The sequence below is a fragment of the Amblyraja radiata genome, chromosome 8, assembly GCF_010909765.2.
Source record: "Amblyraja radiata isolate CabotCenter1 chromosome 8, sAmbRad1.1.pri, whole genome shotgun sequence".
NCBI classification, from domain to species: domain Eukaryota; kingdom Metazoa; phylum Chordata; class Chondrichthyes; order Rajiformes; family Rajidae; genus Amblyraja; species Amblyraja radiata.
Genome location: NC_045963.1, coordinates 68560593 through 68574900, shown reverse-complemented (window position 1 = coordinate 68574900; position 14308 = coordinate 68560593). Strand labels below are relative to the sequence as shown.

General features: G+C 47.4%; 1 protein-coding gene across 2 annotated transcripts in view; it reads right to left on the bottom strand.

Moving 5' to 3' along the window:
* dtd1 (D-aminoacyl-tRNA deacylase 1) overlaps positions 1–14308 on the bottom strand; it is a 107716-nt gene that overhangs the window by 49411 nt on the left and 43997 nt on the right. The gene's annotated exons all lie outside the window — the stretch shown is intronic.

The following is a 14308-nucleotide window of genomic DNA, read 5'->3' as shown; positions in this document are numbered from 1 at the left end:
CACAAAATACTGGAGTAACTCAGCGGGACAGGCAGCATCTCTGGAGAGAAGGAGTGGGTGACGTTTCGGGTCCAGACCCATCTTCAGACTGTACTGGTCTCGACCCGAAACGTTGCCCATTCCTTCTCTCCAGAGATGTGGCCTGTCCCGCTGAATTACTCCAGTATTTTGTGTCTGTCCTCGGTTTAAACCAGCACCTGCAGTTCCTTCGTACAACTCTCTATCCAAGATCTTGGTTAGCGGCTGCAGGACTCCGTGACAAATGTTGCTAAATAACATGCACGATGGAGTTCCTGGGGGGTGTGCGTGCTATCTTTTTTTTCCGTCCTGCCTAAACCTACCGCCAGTTTACTCAAAATAAACGACACTCATCACCAGTGGTGGCACAAGAACCAGCTCATTATCTTGACTTCAGCACTGTCTCTGAGGAAAATCTCCATTGCTGGTGTACACATCCATCCACATGACTAACTATAATCGGTGACTGCAGAGAGCGTAAACAGCCCTGACAGAAACCACGCAACTTGCTGTTTAAGATGAGAGCAAAAAAACTAAATCACTCCTTGATTTGCACAATTTCAGGAGAACAGTAAGGAAGCATAGAAACATAGAAAAATAGGTGCAGGACTAGGCCATTCGGCCCTTCGAGCCAGCACCGCCATTCAATACGATCATGGCTGATCATCCAAAATCAGTACCAGATTCCTGCTTTCTCCCCACATCCCTTGACTCCGTTAGCCCGAAGAGCTATATCTAACTCTCTCTTGAATTGGAAATGGAATGGAAACGATTTGTAGAAGAGAGAGTAAAAACATCACGTTAGGAATACATGAGCAGAATGCCAGCAATCTGAAAACAAATTTAGTTGGCTTAGATAGTCACAATTTGCTGGAGTAACTCAGTGAGTCAGACAGCATGTCTGGAGAAAAGGTAGACACAAATGCTGGAGAAACTCAGCGGGTGAAGCAGCCAGTCTGAAGAAGGGTCTCGACCCGAAACGTCACCTATTCCTTCGCTCCATAGATGCTGCCTCACCCGCTGAGTTTCTCCAGCATTTTTGTCTACCTTCGACTTTTCCAGCATCTGCAGTTCTTTCTTAAACATCTGGAGAAAAGGAATAGGTGACATTTCGGGTCGAGAATCTGGTTTAGTTTCGTTGAGAGATACAGCACGGAAACAGGCTCTTTGGCCCACCGGGTCTGCACCATCAAGCACTATCCTACACACTAGGGACAATTTATAATCCTTACTGAAGCCAATTAACCTACAAACCTGTACGTCTTTGGAGTGTGGGAGGAAACAGGAGCTCCCGGAGAAAACCCACGCAGTCACGGGGAGAACGTACATACTCAACGCAGACAGCACCTGTAGTCTGGATCGAACCCGGGTCTCAGGCGCTGTAAGGCAGCAACTCTACTGCTGAGCCACCCCAAATGTTCACCTGGTTCTCTGTACGTGGGAATGGTGGGGGACTGTACCGTAAAAAGCTTTATTGTTGCGTGCTATCCGACCAGCGAAAGGTCGATACAGAATAGGGAATTCTGAAGGGTGACAATGAAGAGTCTGAAGAAGGGCCACAAAGTGCTGGAGTAACTCAGCGGGTCAGACAGGCAGCATCCCTGGAGAACATGGATAGGTGATGTGTCAGGTCAATTACCTTCTTCAGACTGATTGTGGTGGGGAGGAGGGGGGGCGAGAAAGCGGGGAGAAGGGGCAGGACAAAGCCTGGCGGTGGAATGCGCTGCCAGAGGAGGTCGAGGTTCTGACCCGAAACGTGGACTACCCATTCCCTCCACAGATGCTGCCTGACCCGCTGAGTTACTCCAGCACTTTGTGTCTTTTTCCTTTTTTTGCAAACCAGCATCTGCAGTTCCTTGTGCCTCCAAGAACAATATACTGACGTGCTCAACAATGGTCAGTCATCTGGTTAGTTATGTCGGGGCGTGCTGGCCGTACCGAGTTTGTACGTTCTCCCCGTGATCCTGCGTGGGCTTTCTCTGAGATCTTCGGTTTCCTCCCACACTCCAAAGACGTACATGTTTATAGGCTAATTGGCTGGGTATAAATGCCATTTGACCCTCGTGTGTTAGTGTGCGGGGATCGCTGGTCGGCGCGGACTTGGTGGGCCGAGGGGCCTGTTCCCGCGCTGTATCTCTAAACTAAACTAAACACTTGGTGATAAGTTCTTAAAACTGGCACATGATCAGCAGCTGGCAATAAAATGGCTGCTTCGTTTACACAGCAATGAGGAGCTGCGAACAGAACGCATAAACTAACTGTCAGAAGCTGGCTGCCTTCGACATTAATTTGTTGAGTTTTATGTGTTCCAATACCCACCAGCAGTGAGAATTTCCAGATTCGGTAAATGTTTACAGTTGACGAACAACAACATTATCCATTACATGGCTCCACAAGTAAGAATGGACAATTAATATATTTCTCCACAACTCCCTCCCCCTCCCCACAATCAGAGCTATTACTTCAAGAAAAAATGCCACTAATGTAAACTGGGTTAACAGAGCTAAATAAGGAGAAAGAAATATTAAACGTGCCGTCTGTCAGGTCATTGTCAGATTCAGATTCAGATTCAGATTCAACTTTAATTGTCATTGTCAGTGTACAGTACAGAGACAACGGAATGCAGTTAGCATCTCCCTGGAAGAGCGACATAGAATATGATTTCAATAAATAAATCTATTTACATGCATACAGTCATAGTGCCCCCAACTATCGGCTTAATAAGTGATAGGGTCAGTATTAGGCCATTCGGCCCATCAAGTCCACTCCGCCATTCGATCATGGCTGATCTATTTCTCCCTCCTAACCCCATTCTCCTGCCTTCTCCCCATAACCCCTGACACCCTTACTAATCAAGAATCTATATATCTATCTCTGCCTTAAAATATCCACTGACTTGGCCTCCACAGCCTTCTGTGGCAAATAATTCCACAGATTCACCACCCTCTGACTAAGAAGTTCCTCCTCATCTCCTCCCTAAAGGGACATCGTTTAATTCTGAGGTATGGCTGGTCCTAGACTCTCCCACGAGTGGAAGCATCCTCTCCACATCCACTCAATGCAGATTTAAAATATCAGCCATGATCACAATGAATGGCGGTGCTGGCTCGAAGGACAGAGTGGCCTCCTCCTGCACCTATTTTCTATGTTTCTATGTTTCTATTATAGTCAGACCGGGATAAAATGAAATTATGAGCATGGATATTATGAGCGTTTGCAGGCTCTGGGCCTGTAATTGCTGGAGTTTAGAAGGACGAGGTGGGATCTCATTGAAATCTACAGAATTATGAAAGGTCTAGATCAGGGGTGGGGAACCTGCCGCCTTAAGGCCTCATGCAGCCTTCTAGGCCATTAAGTGCGGCCTTTTGAATGAATCCAAATTTTGTAGTGGAAATCCTTTTATTTTTATTTTATTAATATGATTTTGTTCGTCTTTTATTATTTTTATTTTAATCTTAAAATGAAACATAGAAAATAGGTGCAGGACCGCCATTCATTGTGATCATGGCTGATCGTCTCCTATCAATAACCTGTGCCTGCCTTCTCCCCATACCCCTTGACTCCACTAGCCCCTAGAGCTCTGTCTAACTCTCTCTTAAATCCATCCAATGACTTGGCCTCCACTGCCTTCTGTGGCAGGGAATTCCATAAATTCACAACTCTCTGGGTGAAAAAGTTTTTTCTCACCTCAGTCTTAAATGACCTCCCCTTTATTCTAAGACTGTGGCCCCTGGTTCTGGACTCGCCCAACATTGGGAACATTTTTCCTGCATCTAGCTTGTCCAGTCCTTTTATAATTTTATATGTTTCTATAAGATTCTCCCTTCATCCTTCTAAACTCCAGTGAATACAAGCCTAGTCTTTTCAATCTTTCCTCATATGACAGTCCCGCCATCCCAGGGATCAATCTCGTGAACCTACACTGCATTGCCTCAATCACAAGGATGTCCTTCCTCAAATTAGGAGACCAAAACTGTACACAATACTCCAGATGTGGTCTCACCAGAACGTATTTAAAATACCAGAGTAAAAGAAGATTCAACGAAATAATCCTCCCCGATTGACGGCCACAATTAAAACGTTAGTAAGTCATGAGGGCTATTTCAATACTTGTTATGCTCATGATTTAGTTCTAATGCGACTCTAGAATGTACGTTAACCTCCCACAACAAGCAGTCACAACAAAGTCATTAAAAGGTCAGTTAACTTTAGAATTAACACATTTTTTTCATTTTCTTGAAGTTAGTACCTGTACATAGTAGTTAGATTTTTACAAAATAATGTACATATTGAAGTATCTCTAATTGAAGTTTCTTGAATGCGGCCTTTTTAGATTACGGCTAACTTAATGCGGCATTCCAACATGAAAAGGTTCCCCACCCCTGGTCTAGATAGGGTGGATGTGGAGAAGATGTTTTCACTAATAGAAACATGGAAAATAGGTGCAGGAGGAGGACATGGAGCCAGCACCGCCATTCAATATGATCATGGCTGATCATCTAGAATCAGTATCCTGTTCCTGCTTTCTCCCCATATCCCTTGATTCTGTTAGCCCTAAGAGCTATATCTAACTCTCTCTTGAAAACATCCAGTGAATTGGCCTCCACTGCCTTCTGTGGCTGACAATTCCACAGATTCACAACTCTCTGGCTGAAAAAGTTTTCCTCATCTCAGTCCTAACTGGCCTCCCCCTTATTCTTAAACTGTGACTCCTGGTTCTGGACTCCCCCAACATGGGGAACATTTTTCCTGCCTGACCAATGTCTCAAGAATTTTATATGTCTCTATAAGATTCCCTCTCATCCTTCTAAATTCCAATGAATATAAGAATATATAAATGAAGAGTGATCCTGAGTCAGTCCCGCCATCCCGGGAATTAACCTGGTGATCCTAATGGGAGAGTCTGGAACTAGAGGGCACAGCCTGAGGATAACAGGACGTACCTTTAGAATGGAAATGAGGAAGAATTTCTTTAGTCTGAGTGTTAAGTGTGCGGGGATCGCTGGTCGGTGCGGACTCGGTGGGGCAAAGGGCCTGTTTTCCGCTGTAACACGAAACTAAACTGAACTAGGGAGACACAAGAGAGTGCAGATGATGGAATCTGGAGCAAAGTGCAAAGCGTTGCTGGAACTCAGCAAATCAGGCAGCATACGCAGTGGGAATGGACAGGCGATGTTTCGGGTTAGGACCCTTGATCAGAATCAGCATCCATGTCACATCTCACTCAAACAGTGCTATTGAAGGCATCAATAATTGTACTCCCGCATCTATAGAGCATGCATTGCCTCTCCCATTCAGTCTTTTACAAAAAGTTCAATCAAATATCCTTCCCAAACAGGCAGGAAATTAAATCCACGCAACTTTACAGAGAAACTGATGAGAGAGATTGTTCAATCAAATGAGCCCACTGCAAAAATCATTGCTCATTGAATATTAAATGCTTCCCATTCGTAAAATCTACTGAAATACAAGCCCACTAATTGGTTGGGTTCATCTTATTTTGTTCATAATTGCTGCACAAGTTTACAGTCGGAGTGCCAAAGCCTGTTTTTGTGAATCAGGAGGCAGTTTTGATGCCAACATTGGCACAAGCAGCAAAGGCAACAAAAGGGAACGAGCGGTTGGGATTTGGAATAGACTTGCTGAAAGAGCGGTGGAACAGATTCAACAGTAATCTTCAGCGGGAATAAAAACATGGAAGAAGAATAAACGTATGGAGTTTGGGAAAAGAGATAAAGAGAGACGAACTGAAGAGCTCTTTAAAAAAAAAGATAGACACTCTCTGGTATACACCAAAGATGGACACTAAGTGCTGAAGTAACTCAGCGGGTCAGGCAGCATCTCTGGAGAAAAAGGATGGGTGACGTTTCGGGTCGGGTTTGAAGAAGGGTCCCAACCCGAATCGTCACCCATGCTTTTTCTCCAGAGACGCTGCCTGACGCGCTGAGTTACTCCAGCATTTTGTGTCTATCCTCGGTGCCTTTTTGGGACTGGTTGTGTTCAGATTGCCTTTCGTTGGGTGAGTAGAGCTACACAGTGGCACAGACAAGAACTGCTTCCGCCACACAGCTAGATTGGATCCTGATCTCAGTTGCTGTCCGTGTGGAGTTTGCACGCTCTCCCAATCTTTGATCGGACTTTACTGGCTTCACCTTGCACTAAACGTTATTCACTTTGTCATGCATCTGTATGCTGTGAATAGCTCGTTTGTAATCAGGTACTGTCTTTCTGCTGACTGGATAGCACGCAACAAAAGATTTTCACTGAATCTCAGTACAGGTGCACAACCTTTTATCCGAAGATCCAAATAACGAAAACCTCCGAATAGCGGACATTTTTTCGGTCCTTGAAGAAAGGTCCTTGAAAACGTTCACCGAGGGCGGCCCGCAGAGGTGACAGCAGAACCTCCGGTCGGTCCTCCAACAAAGGGGAACTAAATCCCCATTCATAAAAGAGAAGGTGAGAGTATATTGGGTGAGTGTATATTGCGCGGGAGGGTAGGAATCATTGTAAATCATTGCTTAAATGTTAGTCAGTTAGTTTGGTGGGCTTTTGGGGGGAACTTTAATTCTTAGTCCCCTACCTGGTCGGAGAAGCGGGGAGCGGGCAATGCCTTACCGGGTCGCCGTGCAGTAAGCTCCGGACCGCTGTGCCACGGCTCCCAACATCGTGGAGCTGGGGCTGTGGCCGGCTGCGCTGGATTTGGATTTGTAGCGCCGCGCAGCCAGGGGTAGAGTTCGCCGTGGTCGGAGCTACAACCGGCGCCGCCCGTGGCCGGACCACCGCAGCCCGGACCGCTGTGGTCGCCGACTCCCAACATCGTGGAGCTGGGGCTGTGGCCGGCTGCGCTGGATTTGGATTTGTAGCGCCGCGCAGCCAGGGGTAGAGTTCGCCGTGGTCGGAGCTACAACCGGCGCCGCCCGTGGCCGGACCACCGCAGCCCCAGCTCCACGATGTTGGGAGCCGCGGCCCACAGCCGTCCGGGCTGCGGTGGTCCAGCCACGGGCGGCGCCGGTTGTAGCTCCGACCACGGCGAACTCTACCCCTGGCTGCGCGGCGCTACAAATTCAAATCCAGCGCAGCCGGCCACAGCCCCAGCTCTGTGATGTGGGAGCCGCGGCACAGTACTGCACGGCGACCCGGAAAGGCATTGCCCGCTCCCCGCCTCTCTGACCAGGTAGGGGACTAAGAATTAAAGTTCCCCCCTTCACCCCCACCACATAAAATCCCTCCAAACTTACTGACTAACATTTAAGCAATGATTTACAATGATTCCCCGGTCTCCGGGGAGGAGGCAGCCGCTCCAGACTTTCCAAGCCGCCCGCGCTACCTACCTAATCTACGCTAAAAATCTTCCATTCCGAAACCCGAAAATGTCCGATATCCGAAATGTGTCTGGTCCCAAGGCTTTCGGATAAAAGGTTGTGCACCTGTACAAGTAGCAATAAACTAAACTGAACAATGACCCTGTAGGTTTTTCGGGTGCCCTCCTACATCCCAGAGCTATACAGACAAGGGTGTTGGCCATTGTAACTTATCAACTTACAATAGACAATAGGTGCAGGAGTAGGCCATTCGGCCCTTCGAGCCAGCACCGCCATTCAATGTGATCATGGCTGATCATCACCAATCAGTACCCCGTTCCTGCCTTCTCCCCATATCCCCTGACTCCGCTATTTTTAAGAGCCCTATCTAGCTCTCTCTTGAAAGCATCCAGAGAACCCGCCTCCACTGCCCTCTGAGGCAGAGAATTCCACAGACTCACCACTCTCTGTGAGAAAAAGTGTTTCCTCGTCTCCGTTCTAAATGGCCGACCCCTTATTCTTAAACTGTGGCCCCTGGTTCTGGACCCCCCAACATCGGGAACATGTTTCCTGCCTCTAGTGTGTCCTAGCCCTTAACAATCTTATATGTTTCAATGAGATACCCTCTCATCCTTCTAAACTCCAGAGTGTACAAGCCCAGCTGCTCCATTCTCTCAGCATATGACAGTCCTGCCATCCCGGGAATTAACCTTGTAAACCTATGCTGCACTCCCCCTCAATAGCAAGAAAAATCTTCTATCTTCTTACTGTGTTTGTACATTTGGCATTTTTACATTAGGCTTCACCAATGTCTACACATCCAGCTCCTGTGATGTTTGCTCTGGGAGATTATAAAATTGCCTCAATACTGGGTAAAATGTCCGTGACGTTGCGTTGACAAGGTTCATCTCCATTGATCCGCCTGCCTTAAGAGAGTTGCCATGGAAACACTGGGGAGTTAGGTGTCCCTCACGGTGCCTGATGACCTACTTAGGAATTCCGATCCTTTCAAATCAATCCTCATCGATGCAGAGAAAAGAAATTCAGCCCGACACATGCAAGGAAAAGAGGAGAAAAGTAAAAGAACACATAATTTATCCGCAGATGGTGGTGGGGGGGGGGGGGGGGGGGGGGGGGTGGGCATGGAAGCATTCTGCACAGTTTAGTTTTGTTTAGTTTAGAGATACAGCACGGAAACAGGGCCTTTGGCCCACCGGGTCCTCGCCGACCAGCAATCCCCGCACACTAGCACCATCCTACACACACCGGGGACAATTTATAATTTTACCAAAGCCAAATAACTTACAAACCTGTATGTCTTTGGAGTGCGGGAGGAAACTGGAGATCCCAGAGTAAACCCACGCGGGACACGGGAGAACGTACAAACTCCGTGACAGACAGCAAGATGGGAGGATGGGAGAAGGGGGAGAAGAGTGGAGCGGGGAGAAGGGAGGAAGAGTGGAGCGGGGAGAAGGGAGGAAGAGGGGGGAAGGGGAGAAGAGTAGGGGGGGAGTGGAGAAGGAGGGATGGGGCGGGAGGGGGGAAGAGGGGGGAGGGATGGGCGCGGGATGGTTGGAAGAGGGGGGTGAGATGGGGGCGGGAGGGGGGTGGAAGGTAGAGGGGAGTTCAGTCTACACTCACTGAATCCATCCCTGTGAAAAGTTAGAGACGGTGATTGGATCTGGAAGCGGACCAGTACATCTGTAAATAAAACTGCACGACTCAGACATCTTTTCATTTGCACAATTGATTTTATTGTATTAATTTTAATACATTAATGTTTAAAATCCATGCATTGAAGGAAGTATATTTTACAGCCCATCTGTGGTCCCTAACCCCAACCCTAACCCTAACCGGGCATCACCCGCAGGACAGCATACGTCAGCATGTGACAGGGCGCACGACATGATGAGACACCCAGATGTCGCCCCTGGATTTTGAACATTCCAAAATCTAGGTGCGACAGGGAGACACCGCGCGTCACCTGCACGTCACCGCGCGTCACCGTGCGTCACCACGCGTCACGACCCGACCACGACGCGACAACCTCTTTTCAGACTTTCGCCGAAAATGTCGCCCAAGTGGGACAGGCCCTTAAGAGTGTATATTATTCCAGAGTCTTCTCCAAAGACCGTGGTGATCAATTTTCCAGCAGCATTGCAGGTAAACTCACCTGTGGGATTTAGTTTACCAAGTCGACAGGCCATGGGAGGTCCCGATGCATGCATTTGTCAATGAGATATTATGCGTGTGAGTGGTTAATGAATGAACCTTTAACATAAGATCTATAGTACATAGAACTTAGTTAGGATATTGTGCTATTCCTGAATGTGGGCAAGTGTGAAAACGTACATCTTCAGATTCAGGGACAGTTTCTTTCCAGTTGTATCAGGCAACTGAACCATCCTACCACAACTACAGAGCAGTCCTGGGCCTCTACCTCTCTACCACGTTGGAAACCCTCGGACTATCTTTGATCGGACTTTACTGGCTTTACCTTGCTCTAAATTTTATTCCCTTATCATGTATCTATACACTGTAAATGCCTCGATTTTAATCACATATTGTCTTTCTGCTGACTGGATAGCACGCAACAAAAGCTTGTCACTGTACCTCGGTACACGTGACAATAAACTAAACTGAGTGAACTGGCGTCATGCATCCCGGCGTAAAGTATTTCTAAGGCAATGCACCTTGCTACGAAGTTGGAAGGACTTTGAAGTCTGAAGAAGGGTTTCGACCCAAAAGGTTTCGTCACCTATTCCTTTCCTCCAGAGATGCTGCCTGACCCGCTGAGTTATAGCCCTGTCCCACGGTGCAAGTTCATTCCAAGAGCTCTCCCAAGTTAAAAAAAAAATCAAACTCGTGGTAAGCACGGAGAATGAACGTAGCGGGTACGTCGGAGTTCGGTGACGTCTCCTAGCATTAACGGCAGGTACTCGGGAAGACTCGCTAATGGCAGGTAAGCACGGGAAGACTCGTGAAGATTTTTCAACACGTTGAAAAATGTCCACGAGAGCCCCGAGTACCGACGAGTGGCCATTGTGCTGTTTGATCGCCCCCTGCTATCCCAGGGACAGGGAGACAGCATCTGCAGTTCCTTCCTACAAACATTGATAGACCAAATTACACTTCAGTTACAGAAAGTGTGGCCTCTTTATATCAAAGCAGACAAACTTGCTTAAATAAGATTGATGCCCTTGAGGCATTCAGTTGAAAACCTACCAACTGTTATTCTGAATTTATGTATGGCAATCATTTTAACTACCTTGTAACATGCAGCACAACAGGAGCCAAAACCCTAACTGAGCACTAAATTACAAACACTGTCGCAAAAAGAGGGTGGAAAAAGGGGCAAAAAAAGGCTTCAATTGGAAACCAAATCACGGAGGTTTGCTTTGATATTGGTTCTCTTCCCTTATCCGCCCCCCCCTCTCATATTCCTCATTGACCCAAAACATTAACTCCTTTACAGTTGTTTAAGAAGGAACTGCAGATGCTGGAAAAATCGAAGGTAGATAAAAATGCTGGAGGAATTTTTATCTAACTCCTTTACAGTTTACAGTTTAGAGATACAGCGCGGAAACAGGCCCTTCGGCCCACCGGGTCAGTGCCGACCAGCAATCAACCCGTACACTAACACTATCCTACACACTTGGGACGAATAACAATATCACCGAAGTCAAATAACTTACAAACCTTTGGAGTGTGGGGGGAAACCGACGCACCCATAGAAAACCCACGCGGTCACGGGGATGACGTACAAACTCCGTACAGGCAACACCAGTAGACAGGATCGAACCCAGGTCTCTGGCGCTGTAAGACAGCAACTCTACCGCTGCGCCACCGTGCCACCCCTCTCTCCAGATGCTGAGCATTTACTGATTTTATTGAAGTCAATATAAACAAGCATCTACACCAGTGGTTCCCAACCTTTTTTTGGCCATGCCCCACCTAATCACCTCTAAAATCCTGATGCCCCCCCCCCCCCCATATTTTAGCACGAGCAGACAAAGAAATAATTCTCAGAAAATGGAATTTACTCAAAATAACATCTGAAACATAAACTACATATGTTTACCTGATGCCCCCCTTAAAAATCTAATTGCCCCCCTGTGGGGCGTACGCCCCACGTTGGGAACCACTGATCTACACGGTTATAGACTAACATTGATCAGCTGGGAAGAGCATCGGTAGATGGAATTTAGCCCCATAACGTGTAAAGATATACCATACAGAGTGACGAATGGTATCAAACTCAAGAACAATAGTTTCAGACTTCCAAGATGGCGTCCAACGCAGGCGGCTATTTGCGTGCCAGCCACAGGAGTAGATCTACAATAACACATTACAATCGCTGCACACTCTTAAATCTCTACTCCCACAGTAACATTTCTTACTTTAACTATGATCATCTTAAACTCCTCTCAGATTAACCTTGCACTAAACGTTATTCCCTTTATCATGTATCTGTACACTGTGATGGCTTGATTGTAATCATGTATTGTCATTCTGCTGACTGGTTAGCACGCAACAAAAGCATTTCACTGTACCTCGGTACACGTGATGCTAAACTAGATAACCGGTCAGCCGTACACCTGGGCAAATTCACTAGACTGTTCTTGATCAGTCCGAAGAAAAATACCCAAGTCCTTCTTGAATCCATTTAATGATTTTACTTGAACCGGTTTCTGTGGAAGTGTTCACCAGATTGCATTCCTCAGCCCCCATCATTGCTTCCTCGGGCAGAACATTGCTACTGCCTCCAGCTACATCCTGTCACAACCCTTCACCACACTGTCATCCAGATGGCAACTCATCAGCTGCCGCCAGTTACAGGCCTGACTCAGAAGTCTGCCACAGATCACAAGGCTCAGTGTTGCAAATAAATAAATACTCTGCCATTCCAGAAGCCTGAATTATTCTAACTGGAAACGTTATGACTGCAAATCTCTGTTAAACTCTTGATTTAGTTGGATTTAGCTCTTCGGGCTAACGGAATCAGGGGATATGGGGAAAAAGCTAATTTTGGATGATCAGCCATGATCATATTGAATGGCGGTGCTGGCCCGAAGGGCCAAATGGCCTACTCCTGCACCTATTTTCTATGTTTCTTTGTTCGTGCTGAATGGGGCAAGAAAGATATGAGACCATGGTGTAGCTGGTAGAGTTGCTGCCTTACAGCGCCAGAGACCCGGGTCAATCCTGACCATGGGTGCTGTCTGTGGGGAGTTTGCACGTTCTCCCTGTGGCCGCGTGGGTGTTCCCAGGGTGCTCCAGTTTCCTCCCACACTCCAAAGACATGCAGGTTTGCAGGTTAATTGGCTTCGGTAAAAATTGTAAATTGTCCCTAGTGTGTAGGATAGTGATAGTGTACGGGGTGATCGCTAGTCGGCACGGACTCAGTCGGCCAAAGGGCCCGTTTCCACGTTGTATCTCTAAAGTTACGTCTAACGCTGCTGCCGCAACACTCCTGGTGACCCAAGTTCAATGCTAGCCATAGATGTTGTCTAGAGTTCGCACGTTCTCCCTGTGACCATGTGGGTTTCCTCCAGGTGCTCTGGTTTCCTCCCACACCCAAAGTACACACGGGTCGGCAGGTTAATGGGCCACTGCATATTGCATTGGAAATGCATTGGAAGGAAAGGCTTGTGGGGGCGAATGGGATTGTTCTGTGAGCTGGCATAGGCTCAATGGGCCGAATGGTCTTCTTATTCACACAGAGTGTGACGTGTTTATTTTGGTTTAGTTTAGAGATACAGTGCGGAAACAGGCCCTTCGGCCCGAGTCCATGCCGAACAGCGATCCCCGCACATTAACACTATCTTACCTACACACGCTCGGGACAATTTTTACCGAAGTCAATTTACCTACAAACCCGTATGTCTTTGGATTGTGGGAGGAAGCCGAAGATCTCGGAGAAAACCCACACAGGTCACGGGGGAAACGTACAAACTCCGTACAGACAGCACCCGTAGTCAGGATCGAACCCGGGTATCCGGTGCTGCAGGCGCTGTAAGGCAGCAACTCGACCGCCGCGACACCCTTATGAAACAAATATGAAACAAGGCCAAAGGAAATGCTTGGGTTGGGTACAATTACAATGGCTTTTCAAAGACACTCGGACTGGTACATGGATAGGAAATGTTCGGATGGATAGAGAGCCAGGCACAGCTGGTAGTCCTGCTGCCTCACAGTGCCAGAGACCCAGGTTCGATCCTGACCTTGGGTGCTGTCTGCGTGGAGTTTGCACCTTCTCCCTGTGACCACGTGGGTTTCCTCCAAGTGCTCCGGTCTCCCCCACAGGTGTGCAGTTAGTCAGGTAAATTTTGCTTGCTGTACACTGCCCCAAATGTGTCGGGGTGTAGTAGAATGCGGGAGGAATTGATAACAATGTGGAGAGAATAAAGTTGGATTTGATTAGTGTAGGATTAGTGTAAATGGGTGGTTGATGGTCAGCTTGGACCAGCTACTTAGTTCGATGCTGTTCACATCAGCATCTCCCCCTCTCAATACAGGGAATGCTTCAGAAATGTCTTCGTGATTTGGTCTATCTTATTTTTTACTAGCTTGACAACCATTCTTATTTATAGATGTTACTTTGACAGCAATAAAAACACACTCGGAGGCAGGCAGAATGAATGATATCAATTGTTCTGATCTTCAGTGGAGGTGGCTCTGTTACAACTCATTCCCCATCCGCGTCAAGTGTTGGTCATAGAGTCATAGTGGAAACAGGCCCTTCGGCCCAACTTGCCCACACTGGCCAACATGTCCCAGCTACACTAGTCCCACCTGCCTGCGCATGGTCCATGTCTCTTCAAACCTGTCCTAACCATTTTACCTATTGGTACCAGGTAAAAACACCAATCACTTACATTATCTGTCTGAAGAAGGGTTTCGGCCCGAAACGTTGCCTTTTTCCTTCGCTCCATAGATGCTGCTGCACCCGCTGAGTTTCTCCAGCTTTTTTGTGTACAGTCACT